Source organism: Mesoplodon mirus (assembly GCF_964341445.2).
Source record: "Mesoplodon mirus genome assembly, chromosome: 10".
In the NCBI taxonomy this organism is placed as follows: domain Eukaryota; kingdom Metazoa; phylum Chordata; class Mammalia; order Artiodactyla; family Ziphiidae; genus Mesoplodon; species Mesoplodon mirus.
Genome location: NC_138986.1, coordinates 17,070,009 through 17,084,764, shown reverse-complemented (window position 1 = coordinate 17,084,764; position 14,756 = coordinate 17,070,009). Strand labels below are relative to the sequence as shown.

General features: G+C 46.1%; 1 long non-coding RNA gene across 1 annotated transcript; it reads left to right on the top strand.

Annotated features, from left to right (window-relative positions):
- Positions 1–1,475: 1,475 nt before the first annotated feature.
- Positions 1,476–13,895, top strand: LOC309810875. The gene is made up of 3 exons (XR_014295070.1): positions 1,476–1,772; positions 2,958–3,092; positions 12,574–13,895. It is a non-coding gene; the product is annotated as an uncharacterized lncRNA (long non-coding RNA).
- Positions 13,896–14,756: the final 861 nt, after the last annotated feature.

Here is a 14,756-nt window from a genome sequence, read left to right as displayed (position 1 = left end):
TCGACACCTCTCCAGAAGCTGACCCCTTCTCAACACCTGCACTCCTATCCTGGCCACCACCTCCTCTCACCTGGGTTGTCCCGGAGCTACCTGCTTCCTAGCCCCCATCCTTGCCTTTCAGCCCATGCAGCAGGCTGAGTGACTCTGCTATGAATGTCTGTGTCCCCCGCCGATGCAAACGTTGAAGCCGGCCCCCCAGTGGGATGGCATGAAGAGACGGGGCCTTCGGGAGGTGACTAGGTTTAGATGAGGTCATGAGGGCAGAGCCGCACCACAGGATTCGTGTCCTTATAAGAAGAGGAAGGGACTCCAGGGCATCCTCTGTGTCCACCTGTGGGAACACAGTGAGAAGGCTGGCCACCACACGCTAAGAAGTTCTCAATCCTGCCGGCACTTGATCTTGGACTTTCCAGGCTCCCGAACTGTGAGAAAATTAATTTCTGTTGTTTAAGGCACCCAGTCTATTCTATTTCATTACGGCAGCCTGAGCAGACCCTGTAAAAACAGAGGGCAGGTTATGTCACTTCTCTGCTCCAACCCTTCCATGCCGTTCCATTTCTTTCAGAGTCAAGGTTAAATTCTCTGCAGTGGCCTGCCAGGTTCTATGCAATCATCTCCCATTTCCTATGTGGTGCCCCCCGCCCCTCATTATACCCTCCGTGTCGCTAATTCAGCCAGACAGGCTTTCTTATTGGTTCTCACACAAGTCAGTCAGGCTCTCACCTCAAGCCTGTGGACGGGTTTTCCTCAACCTGGAACGCCCTTCCCCAGAAAATCTACAGGACTAACAGCCTCCCATCCTCCTCCCACGGGTCTGTGTTCAGAAGGTGACCTTTCAGAGCCCTGTTCTGAGTCCATCACCTAAAACTGCACCGTCCCTTCGCTTTTCCCTTTGCCACCAGTTCTGATCCTCACACCGGCTTTATTTTCACCTTCTAACATACTATGTAGTTTATTTCTTCGTTACGTTTATTGCTCCTTGGCTGTGTCCTCCTTCTACAATTTAAAGTCCAGGTATGCACAGGTGGCTCTCTGACGATTCTGAACCTCCACATTTGACACATAATATTGATATTTGTTAAATGAAGGACTGTCCCTGAATCGCAAGGCTTCGAATCCTAAATGTTAAAGCTGGAGATGATCTACCTTTATTTCAGTTTGTAGGTGAGGAAACAGACCCAGAGAGGCACGAGCTGAGGTCATACTCAGATGGCCAGGGACAGAGCACATCGCTAAAGAGGCACATCCTCTCTACCTCTCAAAGGCTTCGCAGGAGCACGTGAGCATCCGCGCCTTAAAAAGAAACCACAGCAAAACCGAAAGAACGATCCCAAGCCGCTTCCAGCAAACAAGCCCTTGCGGAGTGAGTAGTTGCTGCAGCGTTTGGCCACCGGAGGGCACTGATGTGCCAGATTGAAGGCCGAACCCGACCCGGCGGAGGGCGGGAGGTGGGAGGAGCAGTTACGCGCTCGCTCCGCACAGCCAGAGGGGCAGGGAAAGGAAATGCGACGGCGCGAGGGAGAGCCGGGCCTCCGCGACCCTCCAAGATATCAGCCAAACTTTGAGTGCTGTAACCACCTATTAAAACGCCAGTGAAGGGACTTCCCTTCCCTGGTTGCACAGTGGTTAAGACTCTGCCCTCCGAAAGCAGCGGGCCCGGTTCGACGCCTGGTCAGGGAACTAGATCCCACGTGCATGCAACTAAGAGTTCCAACGCCACAGCTAAGGAGCCAGTCTGCCACAGCTAAGACCCGGTGCAACCAAATTAAAAAGTAAGTATTAAAAAATAAATAAAAATAAAAATGAGGGCTTCCCTGGTGGTGCAGTGGTTGAGAGTCCGTCTGCCGATGCAGGGGACGCGGGTTCATGCCCCGGTCCGGGAAGATCCCACATGCCGCGGAGCGGCTGGGCCCGTGAGCCATGGCCGCTGAGCCTGCGCGTCCGGAGCCTGTGCTCCGCAACGGGAGAGGCCACAACAGTGAGCGGCCCGCGTACCGCAAAAAAAAAAAAAGTGATGTTTAAAAAAAAAATGCCATTCGAGAATGATAATGGAGACTGGTGGAATTCACAGTCCATTTTAATAAGCACCGAGGGGCTCTTGGCTCCCGTCTTTTTACTCCTTTAATTAGAAAAGAGGGATGACGGCTTGTGTTCGCTGCTCCCGGTGTGGCTGGGTGTCTGGGTGTGTGCAAGAACCCTCCTGCCTGTCTGCCACAGGAGCAGGATGGAGGAAGGAGGTATTTCGGTGACTCTGAAACAAAGTCCTAAACTTTACACGTCAAGCAGTGAGATGTAAACCAGGCTCATTTTTGTTGGAATGGTATTTCGTTGCTCATGGCCCAGAATAGCCTGACATTATAAGAGCAGGGGCCAGGATGCAGTCCAGATGTTCACAGAACTTGACATACATGAGAGCATTTGGCCTTCACAGTGTGTCCCTGCAGTAGACACTGTGATCCCCATTTTACAGCTGAGGGACCTGAAGTCACAGAGGTGTAGGTAGAAGAGATGAAATTTGACCTTGGATTATCTTATTCTGATGCTCTTTGGCTTAACCACTATGGAATAACTCCCCAGTTCTCAGCCTGAGCAACATATTAAAATCATCTGGTGTATTAGTCTGGGCTCCACTGAAGAAGCAGAACCGATCGGAGATATATATTAAGAAATGTGGGACTTCCTTGGTGGTACAGTGGTTCAGTCTCCGCACTTCTGCTGCGAGGGGCGTTGGTTTGATCCCCGGTCGGGGAACTAAGATCCCCCATGCTGCACACCTCAGCCAAAAAAAAAAAAAAAAGAAAGAAAACAGAAATGTATTTCACGGATTGGCTTCTGCAGTCATGGGGGCCGGCTGGGAAAGTCTGACATCCGTAGGGCATGTTATCAGGAGCTGCAGGCTGGAACCCTTGGGCGTGAGCTGCAGCCGTTGTCCACAGTCAGTATTTCTTCTTCATCAGGGAATCCTCAGCTCTACTCTGAAAACCTTTCAACGGATTGAACCAGGCTCACCCAGCTTTAGGCTCCCTTACTGAAAGTTAACTGATGAAGGACTTGAATCACATCTACACGACACCTTCACAGCAACACCTAAGGTAATGTTGATTGACTCACTGAGGGCTGTAGCTGTCTCAGTTCAGGCGGCCAGAACACAATACCACAGACTGCTTATCGACAACAGAAATTGTATTTCTCACGGTTCTGGGGGCTGGAAATTCGGGTTCAGAGTGTCAGTGTTGACAGGTTCCATTGAGAGCCTGCTTCCGGGTTAGACTGCCAACTTCTCCTTATATCTTCACACAGCAGAAAAAGAGAAGAAACAAGCTCTTTCTGGTCCTGTAAGGGCACAGATTCCATTCATGAGGGCCCCACCTCCCTGACTCATCTCATCCTAATCAGCTCCTAACACCATCACATTGGGGGGTAGGGTTTTAACTTAGGAATTCTGGGGGAGCGCAGATTTTCAGTCTTTAACAGTAGCCTGGCCAGGTTGACACATTAAGAGCACCATTGTACTGTGAAGGCTTTTAAAAGTAGACTCCTTGGGGCCTCCCTGGTGGCGCAGTGGTTGAGAGTCCGCCTGCCGATGCAGGGGATACGGGTTCGTGCCCCGGTCTGGGAGGATCCCATATGCCGCGGAGCGGCTGGGCCCGTGAGCCATGGCCACTGGGCCTGCGCATCCGGAGCCTGTGCTCCGCAACGGGGGAGGCCACAACAGTGAGAGGCCCGCATACCGCAAAAAAAAAAAAAAAAAAAAAGTAGACTCCTTGAACCCCAACCCAGACCAGAAGTGGAATTATTGGGTCATATGATAGTCATTTCTTCCAATAGATCGATTCCTTGTAAATCAATTCAAAACCATGTTGGAAAGTGCCACAAATTGTCTGAAATTCTGTCCAAGGACACTTTGCTGTCTCTCATACATGCTTCTCAGTTTCCGTAAGTATGTCATTTATCTAAAGGGCCAGTAATAGAAGTTAAGAGAATACTTCTAACAGCTTTGAGCTTGTTCCATTTCTGAAATTAACCAGTTTGCTCTCTTTTACCAGTGTGGTTTAGTCCTTTTCTATCAAATTTAATGGCCTCAGTCCCCACTTGCCCAAATTACAGGGCATCCTGTATCTCTTTCTAAGACATGCCTGAGAAAAATTGCCCAAGAATCCCAGGATTTACTCACCTCAAAGGGGCCTGTCTTGCTTCCAAACAATAGGTTAAAATCAGAGCCAGAGAAGTCAGTCATCTATAGACAGGCTCCAGCTCCTGCCAAGTTCTTTTGCTACAGGGTCACTGTGTCCCTGTGGTTCACTGTCCTCACTTTCACCACTCCCAATGAAGGCAAATGCCATAGTGACATTTTGTTTTGAGGAAGGACAAAAGACGGTCTCAGAGTTCTGTCTATCTGAAGCTTATAGCCTCCAAAGGGGGTTTACACTCAGCACCACAAGATGCTCTCTTTGCCTGGGTGGCTTTACTGGGGGTACTTTGGGCCTCGGCCAAACAATCTGCCAAACCAGCCCCCAAATGGACCTTGCAGTGGGGGAACTGGGCCCAGGTTATTGTCCAGTCTCAGGCTCCCCTAGAACTGGGTTCCTTGTTGGGTGCTCTTGGTGTCCTTTCCCTTCTGACTCATCTCAGTCTGTTGGAGACATTCTATCATGTTGCATTCTCAAAAGGGAAGAAGTTAGGGGACTATACCTCTTTCTTTCCCAGGTAGCAACTTGGTCCCTATTCAGCTTTACCCACATTCCTCCAAGTGACCGCTTTGCATAACAAAGGATATAGGGAGACAGTTGTTCAGGTCACAAAGGTCCCAGGGTAGTTAGTGACTTAAACCAGAATCACCGTGAGGTGCCACTCAAGTGACCCTACAGGGATGACTAGTGTATCCACCTAGACAGAGTAGACAAAGAACTACCTGATCCTTTTTTTTTTTTTTTTTTTTCTGGCAGCTTCTAAAAGTACTGCTTAGTCAGGCTCCTAAGAATTCAGACTCTAAACTCTGAAGGGGCTCAAGCTTCCGCTAGGAACTCTGGTCAGAAAGGAGTGGAGTCACATGACAGAAGTCAGGGATTGTAACAGGTGCTGGGCTTTCCCCTGGCATCCCTCCCTCCTGATGGGGTCTGTGTGCAGCCGGGCTGGGAGAGTACACGTGGGAAGCCCCCAGTTTCAAGGACGTGGCCCTCCCTCAGAAGGCCGGGGGCTTGGGGCAGACCCAGGAAAGCAGCTGAAAGCACTCTGCCCTCCATCTCTTCTCTGTCACATTGATAGGTGGTAAGATGGGGCTTGGGATGTCACACCGAGGCCATGGTGGCACATCAGAAGATGGGACCATGCCCCCCACTTGCCCTCTCGCATAGCTCTTCTGAGGTTAATTTCAATCCTTTCCCCTTTGGCGAATGCCAGTCCTCACTTAGCCCCACGGACCCTCCTCTTGGCTTCCATCACAGGTGCCAAGTCCAAATCTCTTTCAAAGGAGTGTTTCTGGAGCAGTGGGTCATGGTGGGGTTGGGATAAAGGGGGATAAAGGATAAAGGGGGAGAGATTAGACATTGCCCTAGACCTAGGACCTGGACCTTTGACAAGAGGTTGAGTGACTTAAACCAGAATCACCCTGAGGTGCCACTCAAGTCACCCAAACCCCTTTCTCCGGTTTGGGCTCTTAGCTTCAGAATCGCTCACTGCTTCTGAAACAGCCCAAGTGTTTGTCAAGGACCTCCTCAGATTAAGGCCTCACTGCTGAGAGCTGCAGCTCCTGCAAAGGCCTACAGTGGTTTGCAGAGCAGACTTGGTGCCATCTCACTGGACACAGGGACGGTGTGTGAATTTCTTCCATCTTCCTAGGAGAGGTTTCCAAAAGTTTTCCAAGGCCCCTTTCAGCTATGGTCTAAATGCAGGGCCTTGGCACCTCTCCAGGGAAGAGCCTCATTTACTTTGGCACCTGGGCCACTTGCTATTTTGTCCCAGGCTCAGAATGTATGGAATAGGGCTTTGCTGGGAGGCACACCACAGTACTTCTCTGTGCTTGTCAGGATGGATGGAGACTGGTGACCCAAGCCATCGGGGAACTCCCATTCTCACCCCCGGAATTCCTCCCCTGTTGGCTTTGAGGTAGAGGGAGTCACCCACCAAAGAATGTTCAATGAGGGATTCACGCTGGTTGGATTGTAGAGGATCTTAAATTTTCCTCAAATCCTCACATTTTCCTTGCCGATCTTTTTTCCCTCCAAAATTGGAGAAAACGTGTAGTATTCATTTTATAAAATCTGTTCAAAAGGTGCACGAAAGACTGATTTTCACAAGCCAAGAAATCAAGTTTTTCCTTCAGGATCATGGTTAACACAGCCTGGTGAGGCCAAGTACCTGCCCGATGCAGGAATACTGGTTCTGCTTCAGAGCGCTCTCTAAAGGTACAAATTGGAAGATTCATTTACTCATTGATTTGGGGCAGGAAGAGGGAAGGAGGACTTGCCAGGACCCCGTTCTTCTACCTCAGCCCCTCCCAGGCCTATGTTCATTTCGTGAGTGCCACCCCTATGCTTCGGCCCGGGGTATCAGCTCAAGCTTCTCTCGCCCATTTTACCCCCTGGAAAAACAACGGGTCAGCACTCAGAAGAGATCTCAGAGGCGCTCCGTCCATCAACGTTCGCCCGAAGCGTCATCCGTGCATCTCGTCCTGGCAGATTTCCCGGCTGAACCACCAGAGCCGGTCGTGCTTCTGGGCATTTGCTGAACCACTGAGGCTGTGGCTGTGGCCGCTGGTAGCTCAGAGGTGGGGGTTTCTGGCACCGTTTCCCCTCCTTCGTCCCCCCGTAGTGACTTGCTCATTTCTCTCTGACGGATGGCACCCAGAGTTAATTTTCAAATGTATGGAATTTTATAAACCGTTTTATCCTTGTGTTTTACTTCTTGGCCTTTTGGTTGGCATGGGCAAGGAGTGGGGCTGGGGAAAGGTGGGCTGGCGGTGGGAGGGCATAGAAACGGAGTGCTTTCTCAGGGGTGATGACAAGAAGCTCGGTCCCCATTCTCTCCTCCTGATACCTTGATATCCGTTGCTTATATTTATGCATAGGGTAAAACCCTGAGAAGGAAGGTAACCTAGAGTTTAGATGATTTCATTTTAATAATTTAAAGCATTTTGAGTGTCATCTTTTTCTTTTTCTTTTCTTTCTTTGTGTGTGTAGGTGAGAGCATTCACTTTGAATATATCTGCCTCACATGCGTTCCTTTTTGCTCCAGTTGTATTGAGCTATAATTGGCATATAACATTATATTAGCTTTAGGTGTACAACAGGATGATTTGGTGTATGTATACATTGAGAAATGATCACCACCAGAAGTTTAGTTAACATCCATCACCTCACATAGTTACAGAGTTTTTTTTCTTTGATGAGAACTTTGAAGTTCTACTCTCTTAGCAGCTTTCAAATCCTGTCAGTTTTTTGTTTGTTTTTGTTTGTTTGGTTTTTTAATGGGGTGCACCTATCAGCCCACCTCCCGGCTCCCCCAGCATCAGGGTGGACTTCTGAGCCTGTATAGTTACCATGAGACACGGCAGCGATATGTCTACTTGTCTGTTTCTCTCGCTAGACTGAGGACAGAGGCTGGGGATTCAGCATGATTTCTCCAGCACCCAGCACAGTGCCTGGCACACACCAGGGCTCAGTAGATATTTGTTGGATGAACAGAACACACCAGGACAGTATGCCAGCACCTTTTTTTTTTTTTTTTCTTTTTCAAGAGGCTACCCCAAGGGAGAGTGGAATCGGGCAAAAAGCAAATGCGCAGCCTCTGGACCTTAGGAGGCTACTCTACTCTGTCTTCTGGCCTGGATTTCAGGACACGAGTCTACAAGCCGTATAACCCAATGAGGGCAGACATCCTGGTCTTTATGGTCAGTAGCCCAGTGGTCAGTGGGCCAGTCGTCCCATCCAGCACTGCCCATGCAAATGCACAAGCGTTTCCTCTTTGACTCACTCACTTGACCAAGGCGTGGGCAGGACCACGGGACCATGCAGCACAGATTCTGAAGTCTGCCATTGTATTCTCCTGTGAGCGGGCATTGTGCAGACAGGACCTTTCCCTTTCCTGACTTTTAAGGCTGCATGCATTTGTGTTTTGCACACTGCCCCACAGGAGGCGGAAGCCATGCACGTGCAGCTTAGGGGCCCACGCTTGTGTCGGAGTGACTGCCTCCCTGGTGTGAGCCTCACAAATACATGCCTGGTGTGTAGACAGGCCTAGGCCAACCTCAGGCTAATGCTGGAATTACCTCTGGACAGGGGTTCTGAACTCAGAGGGTCCATAAACTTGAATAGAAGAATTATAGCCTTTTGCTTCCACTAACCTCTAACTGAAATTTAGCCTTTGCTTCAATTACGAATGTAATGACACCATCTGTGATGTCACCAACACAAACTACAGGTGTGTTCATGTCACTTCACAGTGCCTACAGATCTTCCACAATGTCTTTTCCAGTCATTGGTACTTAGAAATTATGTAACTATTAGACCCACTGGTCGATCTTGTTTTCTAATGCATGACTAAAGAAGCCCTTGTGTTACTATAGGTATTTGTGAGGGTTCTCCAGAGAAACAAAACCAGTTGGGAAGGGGTATGTGTGTGTGTGTGTATTTATTATGAAGAATTGGCTCATATAGTTATGGAGGCTGAGAATCTGCCATCTATAAGCTGGATACCCAGGAAAGCCGGGTACTACCTGGTGGCGTAGCTCTCAGAAGCAGAGGACATTAAGTCCTAGTCGAGGTCAGGAGAAGACTGATGTCAGCTCACCTGTCAGGCAGAGAGTGAATTCTCCCTTCCTCTGCCTCTTTTCTATTTTTGTGTTTTTAAAAATAATAACTAAAGGTTTAATTTTAAAATGATACATTATAAAGAAATCACTAAAAGAATAAAACAATAATTTGTTTATAAAATATTCATTATAAGGGTCCTTGGAAGAATAAACTCAAATAGATTTGAATATAATTCAAATTATGAAAATATGATTTACTGCAAACTTTTTAGGAATATATATGCAGCATATGATAAAATATACCTTCAAAGGTAAATCTGCTGATGTTTTGTACTGACCTCAAAGTTAAATAAAATATAAAGAACTGTAATTCTATGTATTTTAGATATACATTTTAAAACATTATTTTGAGAAGATATACACAGGCTTCACCAGACAGCCAAAAGAGTTTATGACACCAAAAAATGTTAAGAACTGCTGTGAGAACAGCTCTGCTGTGTGGTCACCAGCCTCTGGCCACTTCACTGGAGGAAACAAATCCCTCTCAGAATTCTGTTGTATATTCTTTCAATACATTGAAAGGAAGGAGGTGTGTGCCAGTTATCAATTTATTGCCCCTCAACTCTAAATTCACCTTCCTTGACTTAGCCATGGAGCCCCGCAATGTAAACTTTTCTCCTTTGTAGTTGGCATGATGCTAAACCTTGTCAGTAGAGGGCGCTAGAGGGACCACTGCAGGAGGAAGGGGTTTCTCTTCCTAGCAGCCAGCATGCTTGTGTTCTTTTCTTCTTGCTCCTATTCTGCGTGGCTACCAGTGACATGGGGTGGTGGTGGGGATCCTCTGGGGCTCACTGGGGCATTTCAGCAAACTAATTGCTGAATTAGCAGTTAGTTGAATTGCTGAATTCCCCAATGAGGTCTGAATTCCAGTTTGGGGAGGAGGCTTCCTGTATTCATTTCCTAGGGATGCCATAACAAACAGAAATTTATTGTATCAGATTTCTAGAGGCTGGAAGTCTGAGATGAAGCTGTCGACGGGCTTGGCTCCTTCTGAGAGCCGGGAGCGAATCTGTTCCATGTTTCTGGTAGTTTGCTGGCAATCTTTGGCATTCCTTGGCTCATAGAAGCAGCACCCACATCTCTGCCTTCATCTTCACATGGAAGATGCGCTCCCTGTGTCTGTGTCGGTGTCCAGACCTCCCCTTTTTATATATGACACAAGTCATTCTGGTTTAGGGTCCCACTCTACTCCAGTATAACTTTATCCTAACAACTAATTACATCTGTGATGACCATAAGGTCATTCCAAATAAGGTCACGTTCCGAGGGTCGGGGGTTTAGGACTTCAACATATGGATTTGGGGAGCACAGTTCAACCCATAACGCCACCCTTTTTTTTAATATATAAATATTTATTTTTTATGTTAATAAAAATGTATTGAAATCCTACTAATTGTATAACCTATTTTTGGTGATGTGGATATATTTTTTTCACTTTTTTTTTTAAACATCTTTATTGGAGTATAATTGCTTTACAATGGTGTGTTAGTTTCTGCTGTATAACAAAGTGAATCAGTTATACATATACATATGACCCCATATCTCCTCCCTCTTGCGTCTCCCTCCCTCCCACCCTCCCTATCCCACCCCTCTAGGTGGTCACAAAGCACCGAGCTGATCTCCCTGTGCTATGCGGCTGCTTCTCACTAGCTATCTATTTTATGTTTGGTAGTGTATATATGTCCATGCCACTCTCTCACTTTGTCCCAGCCTACCCTTCCCCCTCCCTGAATCCTCAAGTCCATTCTCTAGTAGGTCTGTGTCTTTATTCCTGTCTTGCCCCTAGGTTCATCATGAGCACTTTTTTTTTTTAGATTATGTATATATATGTGTTAGCATACGGTATTTGTTTTTCTCTTTCTGACTTCACTCTGTATGACAGACTCTAGGTCCATCCACCTCACTACAAATAACTCAATTTCGTTTCTTTTTATGGCTGAGTAATATTCCATTGTATATATGTGCCACATCTTCTTTATCCATTCATCTGTCGGTGGACACTTAGGTTGCTTCCATGTCCTGGCTATTGTAAACAGTGCTGCAATGAACATTGTGATACATGACTCCTTTTGAATTATGGTTTTCTCAGGGTGTATGCCCAGTAGTGGGATTGCTGGGTCGTATGGTAGTTCTAGTTTTAGTTTTTTAAGGAACCTCCATACAGTTCCCCATAGTGGCTGTATCAATTTACATTCCCACCAACGGTGTATGAGGGTTCCCTTTTCTCCACACCCTCTCCAGTATTTATTGTTTCTAGATTTTTTGATGATGGCCATTCTGACTGGTGTGAGATGATACCTCACTGTAGTTTTGATTTGCATTTCTCTAATGATTAGTGATGTTGAGCATCCTTTCATGTGTTTGTTGGCAATCTGTATATATTCTTTGGAGAAATGTCTATTTAGGTCTTCTGCCCATTTTGGGCTTGGATTGTTTGTTTTTTTGATATTGAGGTGCATGAGCTGCTTGTATATTTTGGAGATTAATCCTTTGTCAGTTGCTTCATTTGCAAATATTTTCTCCCATTCTGAGGGTTGTCTTTTGGTCTTGTTTATGGTTTTCTTTGCTGTGCAAAAGCTTTGAAGTTTCATTAGGTCCCATTTGTTTATTTTTGTTTTTATTTCCATTTCTCTCGGATGTAACACCACCACCCTTTTAAGCTTGCTCCTCCCCTCAGTATTCCCTCACTCAGCCTTAGGGTATTCTTCAGAGATATTTTTTGCCCCTTTATAGCTAACACCCTTGTTTGTTTGTTTTATAATTTATTTTACTAAAGTACAGTTGATTTACAATGTGTTAATTTCTGCTGTACAGCAAAGAGATTTAGTCATACATATATATATTCCTTTTCTTTCTTTTTTTTTGCGGTACGTGGGCCTCTCACTGTTGTGGCCTCTCCCGTTGCGGAACACAGGCACCGGACGCACAGGCTCAGCGGCCATGGCTCACGGGCCCAGCCGCTCCGCAGCATGTGGGATCTTCCCAGACCGGGGCACGAACCTGTGTCCCCTGCATCGGCAGGTGGACTCTCAACCACTGCACCACCAGGGAAAGCCCTTCCTTTTCTTTTTTAAAAAAATTTATTTATTTATTTATTTTTGGCTGTATTGGGTCTTCGTTGCTGCACGCGGGCTTTCTCTAGTTGCAGCGAGTGGGGCTACTCTTCGTTGAGGTGCTCAGGCTTCTCATTGCGGTGGCTTCTCTTGTTGTGGAGCACGGGCTCTAGGCGCAGTAGTTGTGGCTCGTGGGCTCTAGAGCGCAGGCTCAGTAGTTTTGGCCCACGGGCCTAGTTGCTCTGCAGCATGTGGGATCCTCCTGGACCAGGGCTTGAACCCATGTCCCTGCACTGGCAGGCAGATTCTTAACCACTGTGCCACCAGGGAAGCCCTATATTCTTTTTCATATTCTTTTCCATTATGGTTTATTACAGGATATTGAATATAGTTCCCTGCGCTGTACAGTAGGACCTTGTTTATCCATTCTATATATAATAGTTTACATCTTAACACACTTGTTACTAGGTAATTATTCTCTACGTTAAACTTCTCCTTTCTCCTGACTGAACCCTAATGGATGTGAAAGTAAAGGAAACTAACAGAAGAGGTGCCAGGAACTTTACTTTTAATCTTTCCTCAACTTTATGAGGTAGGGATTTTTCTCACACTCATTGATAAAGTGATTATGTAGCTTTCCCAAGTGCCACGCTTGGGGAGTGGCAGTGCTGGAACTTAAACTTTTGTTTTGTTTTTTGTTTTATTCCAAAGGCTGAGCATCCTCTACTGCCCAGTGCTGATTCCATACTGAAGATGCCTGTGTGGGTCTCCAGCAGGCTGGTCTTGTCCCCACCATGATGGTCACAGTCTCCGTCCAATAAAAATGTTGGCTTCGTTCATTTGCTCATTTATTCATTCAACAAATATTCACATTGTGTATATTTACTACTACATGCTAAGTTCTATATGCTAAGGGACACAGAGAGGGCTGAAGCGCTGATCTCCAAGAGCTGAAATTAAAATGGCAGAGGCTGACAAGTGGGAAACATGTGTTAGATGCTGTGGAAAAGCTTCTCTGAGAAAGTGATACCTGAACTGAGGTTTGGAAAAGAGCAAACCAGGAAAAGAATGAGGGAAGGGTATTCCAGACAGAAGAAAGAGCAGGAGCAAAGGCATGAACAGAACTGGGCATGGTTTGTTAGGGAGACCGTATCGGCAATGGTTGAAGGAATTGAGAACATTAAACCTATAAAAACGAATATGTTTCTCAACACACAGGATTCCTATGCCCTTAAAATGCTTGTGGTCCAAAAACCATGCACGGTTGTGATAGACAGTCATGATCCCAGAATGTGAGCCAGGCAGCAAACCTAGAGATTCTCAATATCTTCATGTGGAAAATGGGTATAATTATTACTTCATAGAAGGAGATAAAATATGGAAAGTTCACATCTGATATTAAGACCATAGCTGTGAACAAGGGGGAGTATCAAGGGCCACAGTGTGGCTCTTTGCTAGGCCAGCCTGGAGATCCCGAGGGCCAAGTCTTACCTCTCCTAAGCAATTCTTGAAAAGTGATGCTTCACAAAATCAGTGTTCCCCATATGTTTTTGACCTTACACGCTTGTCAGTTACAAAGTTTTGAATGCACCCCACAAACTCAGATCATGTAAGTATATCACTATACTAATGTAGTGTACCCATTATGAAACATAACTGAGATTTTAAAGTATGAGATGAAGACTAAATAAACAATTTAAATACATTGTTTTTACTTATCAGTGATGCCAAAAGCCCTTGACCTATCTCCCATGAGGAGTACCATTTTTCGTGAGGGCACCCCGATTATACATACTTCATTTCTGAAAAATCTTGATTTACATTTGGTGATACAGGGATTTGAAGGCTTATTTATAAGCCTGGTCTTCATGGCATTAGCAGTTGAAGCAGATCCCTCACAAAGATGCAAATGGAAGAAGTCATCCTTGGCTGAGTTTACGAAGTTATGATAACCATCAGTAGCTTAGTGAGGCCAAATGGTGCCTGCTGGCAATATAATAATGCCCTGTCTTCCTAGACTTGCCCAGAAATGAATAAATACTAAGGGGTATTCATGTGTTCAATGTTCAACAAATGTAAAAATATTAAGTCGGTGCAAAATTGCAATGAAAAACTCTCTTACTGGTGTCTTTGTTGGTCCTCGTAGCTGACACTGAGAACAGATGAAACTTTGCGCCGCCTTCACTGTCACTGGCAGGGTCTGCTATTTGACGTGACAGCCGACTTCCCACAGAGCAAGCGAGGGATCCAGGAGAGCAAGGCAGGAGCTGCAGGAGCCTTTCCTGACCTAGCCTCCCAAGTCACACTCCATTACTTTCATTGTATTCAATTTGCCACACGGTCCGCGTAGGAGAGAACTACACAGGGCAGAAACATCAGGAAGCATGGGTCACTGCGGACTCTTTGAGCCTGGCTACCACAGAATAGGGCAGAAAAAAGAGAGAAGGTGCTGAAAAAAATATGTATCTCCATGACAGCCAGAAAACAGATAATCCAACTTAACAAAATAACAGAAAAGTCCCAGGATGACACTGTGTCGCAGGCTTAACAAGCAAACAGAGCAGACTGTATGAGGAGTCGGCTGAGGGGGGCAGGCGGGTGTCCTCCAGGAAAAATAAATAAACAAATAAAGAAAAAGATAGAAAGACCCTCTGGTGTGCTTAAGTGTTTTTAAAAGGTGGTTTGTATAAAAGATAAACTGAGGTATATTACAAATTTTAAGAGTTTCTTAAAAAAAATCAGTTGGAATCTGGTAGCACCAAACAGGAAGTGGGTAGGGGCGCTCTCCCACAGGAGCCAGGGGAGACTTTGATAAAGTTCAGCAGCAAAGAAAGGAAATGATTTGATTGGCTATAGCTTGAAGCCTCCTTGGATGTTTGTGATTGGTTGTCCTT